The following is an 11,014-nucleotide window of genomic DNA, read 5'->3' as shown; positions in this document are numbered from 1 at the left end:
GTAGTCACTTTCGCGGTTCCACCGCAGGCCCACCTCCCTGAGGAGCCGTTTTCTGATAGCAGCCGTCGCTGGGCACGTCCACAAGTGCCGCACATCACAAATGTCCGGTGCAGCGCTACAGTGAGGGCACCTGTCAGGTACTGGCAGATCTTTGGCACGCCAGCGATGACGGACAGATGGTGTCAGAGCCGCCCCTGCCCGAATCCGGCGCACGGATACCTCCTCCTGCCGAGTAAGACTACGGGGGAGAGGGTGCGAACACGGAGGAATGAGAGCGCGTGTTCGCTGGCGCAGAACTTCGGAATCGGAAACATGGGACAGGAACGGATCTGGGGGAAGAGGGGAAGGTGGCGGATCGTCTAATGTATGAAGATGAGTCATAGCATCCGCTTGAATGTTATGTGGATCCTGGGCATGGCCGCGAATCCAATGTATGCGCACAGGACATGGATACTTTGCGCAGAGCACATGAATAGACTGTGAAATCTGGAACGTTCGTCGAACAGCCTTAAGCTGTTTAAGGGCGGCGCGGGAGTCGGTGTAAATATGAACTGTATTGAACGTTGGAACGAGCGGAAGGGAAGCAATGGCATTATAAATGGCTTGCCAGGGGAGTGCACGTATCCGCAGTATACGTCGCGCGAGAGTTGAGATGCGGATGAGATGGACTATACACAGCAGTAACACCCCTCTCTGCAGAATGTGATGCATCAGTGTATAATATGCACCCCTCAGGCAGATACGCTGCTGATACCGACGGGGTAACAGTGGGGCGATTGTCAGTGAGCTGGCAATAGGACCACGGTGGAAGTGACTTTAAACGATGCAGTTTGAGAGACTGTTTTCGAGCTCTATTTACCACCCGTTGGTCGATGATTTCACTGAGTGTATTAAGTTGGGCGAACTCCTGTAGCACTGGTATGGGTGTTAAACGAGACAGATATGTTATGACGCGCATATCCTCACGATTGATAGCTTCAAGGGAGTCCCACTGTCTGCGGGTGAGACGTTGAAATTGTGCCTGATATACTATCCGTGGCTGAAGGATAGAGCGCACAAGCTGGCGGGCCGTATGAGCACGTGCGCCACCAGAGCGCATAGCTATGCGACGAGTCAGACCTAGAGTAGCGTGAGCAGATTTACGGGTGGCTGCAAGCCACGGGGTGCCAGTCCCAGATGTATGGAGGAGAAGACCAAGAATAGGAACAGTTTCTACCTGAGGAATCAGAGAGTTATGTACCGTAAAATTTAAAGGGGGAGCTTTCCGTAAGGCGGCTTTATTTCCAATTCGAATGAAACATGATTTAGTAGGAGAGAGTGTTAGACCCAGAGGTGGGAGGCGAGATGTCAATACATCCAGCGCGCGTTGAAGGACCGACTGATGAATAGACGCATCTGGATGACAGCACCACAAGGTGATATCATCGGCCTATGCAAGCACGCGGATAGAAGGGATGGTCTCTAGGGCTCGAACAAGAGGAATTAAAGCCACATTGAATAATGTGGGGGCGAGAACGGAGCCCTGCGGCACTCCTCTATTGGAAGTGAAATTACCAAAAGGCTTTCCGTGGACACCCACGCTGAAGGTTCGATTTGCTAAAAAGGCGTGAATGGACAGGAGGAACCGGCGAGGGAGACAAAGAGCTTGAAGGGAGGCAAGAATGGCAGAGTGAAGGATGTTATCATATGCCTTTGTTATGTCTGTAGCGATTACGGTTCGTACAAGGTGACTCTGCGGAGAGTGGTAGAGCACGTCAGCAGCCAAAGTAGCAAGGCCGTCCTCCGTTTCAATTTGTGGGCGGAAACCAATTTGGGAATCTGGATAACAATCATGGGATTCCAGCCACCACGACAAGCGTGCGGCTAGAATGTTTTCATAATGGTTGCAGATGGTAGGGGTAAGGGAAATTGGACGAAGGGCCGAGAGAGGTACTGGAGGCTGACCTGACTTGGGGATTGGAACCACAATAGAATGCTGCCAGTCTCCCGGCATGACGCCAGAAAGCCACACTTCGTTAAAAGTATCAAGTAGGGTTTCCAAAGCCCTCCCTTCCAAGTTACGGAATAAGGAGTTAGGTATGCCGTCGTGCCCGAGAGTAGTAGTAGTTTTCAAACGGTCAATGGAGGCCAGCAGCTCTGCCATGGTGAGGTCAGAAGTAATCCCATCGGGGGGTTCTGTAACCGATAAGTCAGGTGGAGACGTAGCGGTGCAGTCATGGTTTGGAAAAAAATTGACGGGCCGCTTGTTGTGCAAATGTGTCCTCATCCACATTTAGCGCGAGGCGAATGCTCTCTGTGTAATCTGCAACTTGAGAAGGGCGCTCCATGGCGTGAAACACTCTCCAAAGATGTCGATTGCCCTGCGGGGAAAGGCGGGCACACCATGCAGCCCAGCGTTGCCTGCCTAGCCGCTTTGCATAGCGCCGCGCCCGTGCGGTAGCGCGGTGAAGAGTAGGAAGCGCCGAAGGGTCATCGGGGTGACGAGTAGCGTATAGATCCGCCTGGCGACGAACAGCCCACAGATTCAAGAGATGTATGTCCGGGTTTGGGTCGTCTTCATTTACAGTAGTGGTAATAGTGTGAGCAGCGAGAACAGTAGATAGAGTAGACAATGCTGAAGAGGGGTTGAATGTAGATAAATGATTGTCTGCGCGTACAGAGTCCCATGATGTTATCCGTACAGTGCGGCGTATTTTCCGCAGACGCGTAGGCGTGAGGGAGATAAAACTAGGGCTGTGATCGCTACCCCAAGTATCAGAATCAACAGCCCAAAGAGGGTTACCGGGGCCTAACCACCAAGACAAATCAGGTGAATACGGGCCACCTCGTGCGCGGGTAGAAGTATTCGGGTGGTTTAAAAGTTGAAAGGTATGATCCGAAAAGCTCCCTTGGATGTGTGCACCCCTTGAGGAATCTGATGGGTAACCCCAAGCAGTGTGGGCGCCGTTGAAGTCACCACCAACTAGAATAGGGATACCCGAGTTGGTAGAACGTAGAAAACGAACCCATCCCAGATTGGGAGATGCGGAGCCAGGACGACTATAAAAAGAAACTAGAATAAGGGGTGTGCGTGCAGGTTTTACGAGAAAGGCGACAACCTCTTGACGTGTGTTGCACCACCGTGAAAGGTCGATTGGTGTGTGCGGAACTGAACTGTGAATATAAATTGCAGATTTACCTGGACTGAGGGAGAAGGCGGTGCAACGGCGATCAGGGATAGAGGGTGAATGGTATGCGCAGAAACCTGAAAGCCGTGGGAGTGCATTATGCTCTTGCAGTAGGAACGCCCATGCCCTCAGCTTTCCGTCGTGAAGGCGGATGTTCACTTCAGAGGCCTCATTAGCGAATCCTCGACAGTTCCACTGCACCACCACCGATGATGATGCGCTATCCATGACGAGGCCGAAGAGCTTCCACGATGAGGGATGTCACCTGCTTCATCAGCGCTAATATCTTATCCACTGTCGGGGTAGTCACGGCTAACAGGTGGTCGGCACCTGATTGTGTTCCAGTGCTTACCCTAGGTGATTCCTCTGATGATTGCTCCCGAGTTATCAGAATTCTTCGAGAGGATTGAGAACGACGCTGCTCCCGGCGCTGGGTGTGTTCGTCTAGTCGGCGGCGAGCCTCCGCGATTGCATTGTCTAAAGCTGTGTCTTCGTCTGCGGTATCCACATGTGATGGATGCACTGGACGTTTTGGCGTACCATTTGATCCGGGAAGGTGAGCCGCTTGTGCATATGTACGCTGGTGAGGAGACGTATGGTGAGAAGCGGGCTCAGATAAAGGAAGTTCAGGGAAGTCGTTGTCGTCACATGCGAGAGCTGCAAAGCGATTACTTGTAAGAACATCCATTTTTGCAGGCGACTTGTGAAACTTCTTCGCCTGCTTCTTCTTTGGACAAGTGGGGGAGCGAATGTCATGGTCCGGCGATTTGCACAGGGCACAATGAACTGTTGGTTCATTCATGTCGGCCACAGCTGCTGGATTAGGGCAGGTATATTGCATATGTCCTTCTTTGTGACAGTGATAACAAAAAATACGATGAGGTAGGAAGGGCTGTGGTTTGACGATCGCACCGTAGTAGGTAAGGTACTTCGGGTGAGTCAACGGGCCTTGCAGGATGAGCAGGTATGAGTCCCGGCGACCCATAGGCCGTGCCTGCAGTACAACATGAGTTGAGCAGCGAATATTTGCGCGCACCTCCTCGGGAGGGTTCGTGCTGTCGACATGATAAACCATGCAGCGGAGCGTGTCAGGACCAGATGCAAAATATATTTGCACCGGGACATGCTTGCTGTCATCCAGGGGGATCCGCGTAACTGCGCAAAGTTTCTGGGCGTCCATCAAGGATGACAAGTTTACCGTGATGGCGTTCGATGGGCGATGGACGACAAACCCGCAGTAGTTCGAAGAGCCAAGAGCGTGGTCAATTGTGGCTTGAACATTCCGGGAAGGGATGGAAGTCATATCAAAGCGCAATGTAGGCTTGATGGTAACGCGGAACGAGTTCGCAGCAGGCGGAAGAGAGCCTTGACTCACGGGGGGCATCTGTGGAGGAGGCTCAGACGCTGGTGACGGCCCTTGGTGGGAATACTGAACTGGCGCGACGGGCACAGTTTCTTGAGGGAGTGCCACGGGCACGGAGGCGGTAGAGCAGTCCATGTCACAGGCCAAAGTCGTAGCATCGGAAGACGGCGCAGGCTGGAGGCCCAGAGGCGCTGACGATTGCTTGGACGTGGAGGCTGCGTCAGGTGGCAACACAGCGGGCATCCGCGTAGCTGTCGTCGACAACGCAGAATCCATGCAGACGCGTAGCGCGGCCTCGCTCGGCATCGCCGAGCTAAGCCTAGCTTGCCCCTGAGGGTTCCGGTTGGGTTTTCTCACTTGAGATTGCGCCCACCGTGCCGGGAATTTCTCCGCAGGGGCGTCGTCAGCATTCGGTCTCACGGAGGGCACTGTCCGACCCACGCCACACGCGAGAAGACAACGAAAAGCGAAAACACAGACCTAGAAGCAGACACGTAGCCACCCACTAGGTCTTCGTCTTCACCAACACACTTCGCGCAGCACACTTCGCGCTACGTGTATGTTCGTGGCGATGCTTCGACCATTTATACCGCAGGTCTGATGTGGGCCGACCAGCATGGTTATCACACTCTGCAGTCTTTTGGCCAGAACCTTCATGAATATCTTGTAGTCGACGTTAGTGAGGCTTATCGGGCGATAAGACCCCACTAGCAGGCGTTTTTCCGGTGACTCAGTTTTAGGAATAAGAACAATGTGCGAAGTTGTAAAGGCGAGTGGTACACGGTTTTGCTCATAAGCTTCGGCGATAACCTTGATCAGAACATGAGCTATCATTGTTTTGAAAGTTCTATAAAACGCTGCCCCCAGGCCATCAGGGCCAGGAGCCTTTCCAGCTGGCAGAGCGTCTAATGCGTCCTCTATATCTTTCGCGGAAATCGGTTGTTCAAGGTGCGTTTTAACTTCGTCATCGAGCTTTGGCATTAACGGCAGAAATCGCGCTTGGAAACCACCTACAACATTGCGCGAATGGCCAAGAGGGTCTTTGAAATGATCAATAATTACGTGTTTGATAACTGTGCTGTCAGCCGAAATGTCGTTCCCGTTTCTTATTTCCCGTATTTCCTTGTGACGCGTGTACCGTTTCTCGTCCGATAACGCTCGCTTTGCTGGTGTTTCTTGGGCCCACAGCTTCTCGGGCCGAGAACGAATAGCTGCTGCACTGTACCTGTCTGCATCCAGTCTTTCTAAGCGAGTTTTGATGTCTCAATTTTTCACGGCACGTACCCGGTTGGACGCATTCTATACCTGTAAGGAATTCAAGTTGCTCTCGAAGCTGCGTTTCGCTTCGTTTCTCTTCATGCCGCAGTGCGCTGCTTTTTTCGACAGCTTTCATTTTAACTACCTGTTTAAATTCCTCCCATTCAACCCCAACGTTTATCGACTGCGTTAAGAGTACCTGCTCTAGCTGCTCTTCTACATATTTCACAGAGCCCTCATCCTTCAACAATTTTTCATTCAATTTCCAAAGGTCCCAGTTGAAGTGTATTTTGTTTTCTTTTTTACCAAAGGCTGAAATCACGAGGCAGTGATCACTGAAAGAAACTGGCTTAACCTCGCGCGTTGTACATAGTGGCACAAGTTCAAGTGACACATACAACCTATCTAATCGTGCATGGCTACTGCGTTGGAAATGGGTGTATTGAGGACGAGCACCACTTGTGAAAACACTACCAAAACCTTCCATGTTGTAATCGTGAACTAGTGCGCTCAAGATTTCCGCACTTTTGTCTCGCACTGGCAAACATTTTACACGATCTACCGCATGACACACAAAGTTGAAATCACCTAACAACACTAGCACTTTTCAATCTAAGTACATCTGGAAACGTTCAAACAACTCTTTTCTCTCCGATTCGGAGCATATGCACAGATAACTCGGAAGTTTAGGCCAAGATGCAGAAAGTCAACAACCAGGAGGCAGCCGATTTGACAAGAAAAAAGTGACTGTACCATTATTCCAACATTGTTTCGTATGAGAAGGGCACAGCCGCCTGAGGCGCCTACAGAGTGGCACACGCAAACATCAAAATGCAGGCCGAAAGCGGACACCATACGATCTGTCGCTTCTTGGCTCTCAATTTTCGTTTCTTGAATGGCTATTACGTGAAGCTCATTTTCTAAGAAAAGGCGACTAAGCTGACACTGTCGCCTTCTTGCTCCGAGGCCTCGCACGTTTAAAGTGGCTACACGAAGTGCTTCTGGAAAATGAATCGCCATTTGGAAAGAAAAGGGACAATATCTCATAGTGTCTGCCCTCAGACCAAGCACCGCGACCCCACAAACCCCAAAGCGGCCTTAACAGGACAACGCTATACGGAGGCGGTTTCCCCGACTGCCGTGAGTCGACCGGAATGTTCGGCCGCGGTTTAAAGCTCGCTAGCCTCATACCTGGCGTTTTCGGAGGAGGCTCGTCTCCATCTTTGAGGTCTTGCTGCGCCTCAATGCCTGCGCCGTCCTCATGTGAATGCTTTCCGGCCATAAGGCTGGTTGCTGTCGGGGGAACGTCCATGGGCTCAGCACCAGGATGGGTGACACTCACTGTAGATTCCTCTCGCGCTGCAGCCTTATCTTTTGGCGCAACGTCCGCTTGTGCTGTAGTTACCGCCGGCTGTCCAAGCGTTGCTCCATTACTGGGAAGTGCCACTAACTGTTAGGCTTGAGGAACAGTAGACGTTGATGGCTGCCCTACTGGAACACTCGCTTCTTTCGATGCATTCTCTGCATCTGCCTCATTCATGAGAAGTGAAGACGTGTCCTCAGTGTTCACGGGCCCTGCGACGCTGGCGTACGTCCGAGCGCACTGGCCCTCCTCATGGCCGAAGCGACGGCAAGCTCCGCACCGTGGAATCCGACAATCTCGCCGAATATGCCCTGTGCCGCGGCAGCACAGGCAAAGGGGAGGCCTGCCTGACACGGCCACAAGCGCCAGCTCTCCGGCTTCACTCCGGCGTTTAACTTAAGGGTCACCAGCCTCGTAGTTGAACCCTTGTCAGACACGCCTTGTGCGCGCCATCGCTCTCTTGAGACGTCGGTCACCTTCCCAAAGGGCGCAAAGGCAAGCCGCACGTCTTCGTCTGGTACGCTGTGTAGCAGCCAGTGCAGCTTCATTCGGACATCACGGTTGGCGGGGTCGATGACCAGGCATCGGGCACCCTGCACTTTGAGCTCGCCGACGTTTACAATCTTCTTCACATTGTTACGTCTCGCCTACGACGCGCGGAATAGCCGGCGCGGATGCAACGGACGCCGCGGCTTCGTTCATCGCGGCCGCAACGCCTCCCGCCAAGCGCGTCCAGGCAGGTTTCAGTGCCACGTGTCGTCGTGCGTGCGTGTGTGTGTGTGTGCATGTTGGTGCCCACGCTTGTCAAAGCGCGGCAGCCGGGGAGAGGAGCTCCCCAACTGGGAGGCGAGGAGGTCTGACCGGCGCCGGCCCGGCGGACGCGCCCGTCACGTCTGGACATGTCCGTGCGTCGCCGTCTTGTGCGACTCATCCCAAGCCGTTCCTTCTTGCCCTCGACTCCGAGGGTATAAAAAGACAGCTGCGCCGGACGCCGAGAGACTTCGATTTCTTCCTTCGAGTAACGTGGTCGCCCTGACCGGCTGCTCTTTTGCGATGCCAGAATAAACAAGTTGTTCTGTTGCCAGTCGACTCATCCTTTGCCGGGACCTTGTGGAAATACGGGGGAAACAAAGGCCTTTCGCCCCGCCCGCACTCCCACTCCGCGGATGCAGCGTTCCCGCTCGCTAACCGCGGAGGGGTTCGTGCTCGAGGGACAAAGGGAAGGGACGACACAGCGTTAACACTCATATGCTATTTATTACACTTGCAATTAATACACAGAGTGCGCCAGCTAGCTACAAAACATCAACGAGGCATTCCTCGGAAATAGAAGGCTACGTAAGAAGGACTTCCGACTTACCGGCTGGGGCAGGGGCGCGACTTCGGGGGTATCGGCGGCGAACGTTTGTATGCGCCGATAATGGCGGCCGGGTTCTCCCGTGCGCGCCGCACTCTTGAGGCAAAGTCTTTCCCTAGCATTTGCCGGGGAAGGCGACCAGAGCGCGCGTTTGCTGCGCTCGCTTCGCTGCCTGGAACCAGAAGTCCAGCGGCAAGGCACAACGGATCCCCGTGCGCCTGCCACGGAAGGTGACGGGAGCCTGCGGCTCCAACCGCTCACGACGCTGGCCGGATACCGAAGGGCCTCTCTCCGGTTCCGCAGAATTCCGCGTAACCTACGAGGTGGCGCTCCCGTCGCCGTTCCCTTTCCCCCATGAGGGAGACTTCCCTCCTCGCCCAGCCGGGGGCTGTCCTTCCCGACGGCCGACGATGAACATGGGCCGCATCGAAACGGAGGGGGGAAACAGGTTCTCCACATCCCTCCCTCCTTAAATGTCGGCCTACGGTTGAACCCGTCCATGGATGCCATCGACGAAGGGGCCACGAGCGTTGCGGTGATGACTGCAAGACAGCTCGTACAGGCGGGGTGCCGGGGTCATCCGATGAGCAGCAAGGTCACCGGGCACCCGTCCTTGTCCCGCGGCAGGCATCCAAAATTAGCGTGTCGGGAGGGTGTTGTTCGCGCCGACGCGCCTTTGTTGGAAGGTAGAGGGGCTGGCCCACCCTCTTGTAGCCGCTGCAAACTGCTCGCCGGAGACTCTGCAGCTCGATGACTCATGGCCGCAAGGCAGCAGGCAGAGACCCATACAATGGACAGCAGGCCGGGGCAGCTTCTCTTGAACTCTGCATATCGCTCCTACGATCTCCAACAGTTTGAATAAAAAACAATGGAGACCGCGCAAACTCACCATTTGGTTAAATGCGGAGCAATGCAAGTGCCAAACAATCCTATCCGGCACCGCCCAAACGCTCGGTTCATTTGAACGTAGCTGGCTCTATCGGACGAAGCACATTCGCGGTTCGCTTTCCGGCATGGTGATGTTAAGCTCACTTGAGCTGCGTTAGCGTCTCTGGTTCCGCGAAATTATAAATTCGCTTCGCAGCCCGAAAAAGTAAGTTCGTTCGAACAAAGTCAGCTTTCTGTAGTTGAGCGAGACCTCTCGGCTCTAGCGAGGTTAAATATACAACAAGCAAGCCCGTTTGCGCGTGCTTGTGCCACGGTACGACTGTGTCCTCCCAAAAGCGACAGGCAGCTCCCGAAGAGCCTTAGGCCTCCTCGCTCTTACACTTCCGGGTGCCAACAAAGGGCCAAGGACAATAGCTAGAACACAACGCCACGAGGAGATACGTCTCTGCCAAGGTGACCCTAACGCGAACGGCGCCTACCGCTTCCCGCGGTGTCGCAGCGCCCCGGTGCTTTTCCTGTAATCACGACTGCAATCCAAAACAGCTGACTACGGCACCCGGCTCCCAGAGCCAAAGAGACAGAACAGAGAATATTTACAACTATGTACAAGAAAAATCGGGCCACCCTCCAGGCTTCCGCATTCACTCGCTTCTGGCTTGCTGTTCTCCGTGGGCGTCTCGGTCTCGCTCTCCATGAGCGGACCTCGTAGGTTCACCTTCCACAGGTGTACCGATGAAGTGCTCATCAAAAGCTTAGCATGCACGGCAATCCTCCCATGCTGCTATTACGCTCATCTCGCTGTCAAGAAAGCATCTTCGCCTTGCTAGCAACTCCGAATTCGGTTCAGGCCTAACGCTGTTCCAAATCCGGGCGGGCATTCCACGAACCGAACTGACTGCCGTCCCTCGTCCCAAGAGCTTGCCCCACGTTGGGCGCCATTGTGGAAATACGGGGGAAACAAAGGCCTTTCGCCCCGCCCGCACTCCCACTCCGCGGATGCAGCGTTCCCGCTCGCTAACCGCGGAGGGGTTCGTGCTCGAGGGACAAAGGGAAGGGACGACACAGCGTTAACACTCATATGCTATTTATTACACTTGCAATTAATACACAGAGTGCGCCAGCTAGCTACAAAACATCAACGAGGCATTCCTCGGAAATAGAAGGCTACGTAAGAAGGACTTCCGACTTACCGGCTGGGGCAGGGGCGCGACTTCGGGGGTATCGGCGGCGAACGTTTGTATGCGCCGATAATGGCGGCCGGGTTCTCCCGTGCGCGCCGCACTCTTGAGGCAAAGTCTTTCCCTAGCATTTGCCGGGGAAGGCGACCAGAGCGCGCGTTTGCTGCGCTCGCTTCGCTGCCTGGAACCAGAAGTCCAGCGGCAAGGCACAACGGATCCCCGTGCGCCTGCCACGGAAGGTGACGGGAGCCTGCGGCTCCAACCGCTCACGACGCTGGCCGGATACCGAAGGGCCTCTCTCCGGTTCCGCAGAATTCCGCGTAACCTACGAGGTGGCGCTCCCGTCGCCGTTCCCTTTCCCCCATGAGGGAGACTTACCTCCTCGCCCAGCCGGGGGCTGTCCTTCCCGACGGCCGACGATGAACATGGGCCGCATCGAAA

Source organism: Amblyomma americanum, chromosome 3 (genome assembly GCF_052857255.1).
Source record: "Amblyomma americanum isolate KBUSLIRL-KWMA chromosome 3, ASM5285725v1, whole genome shotgun sequence".
Classification (NCBI taxonomy): domain Eukaryota; kingdom Metazoa; phylum Arthropoda; class Arachnida; order Ixodida; family Ixodidae; genus Amblyomma; species Amblyomma americanum.
The sequence above is the reverse complement of the archived record's forward strand: the minus strand, read 5'-3'. Positions refer to the sequence as shown.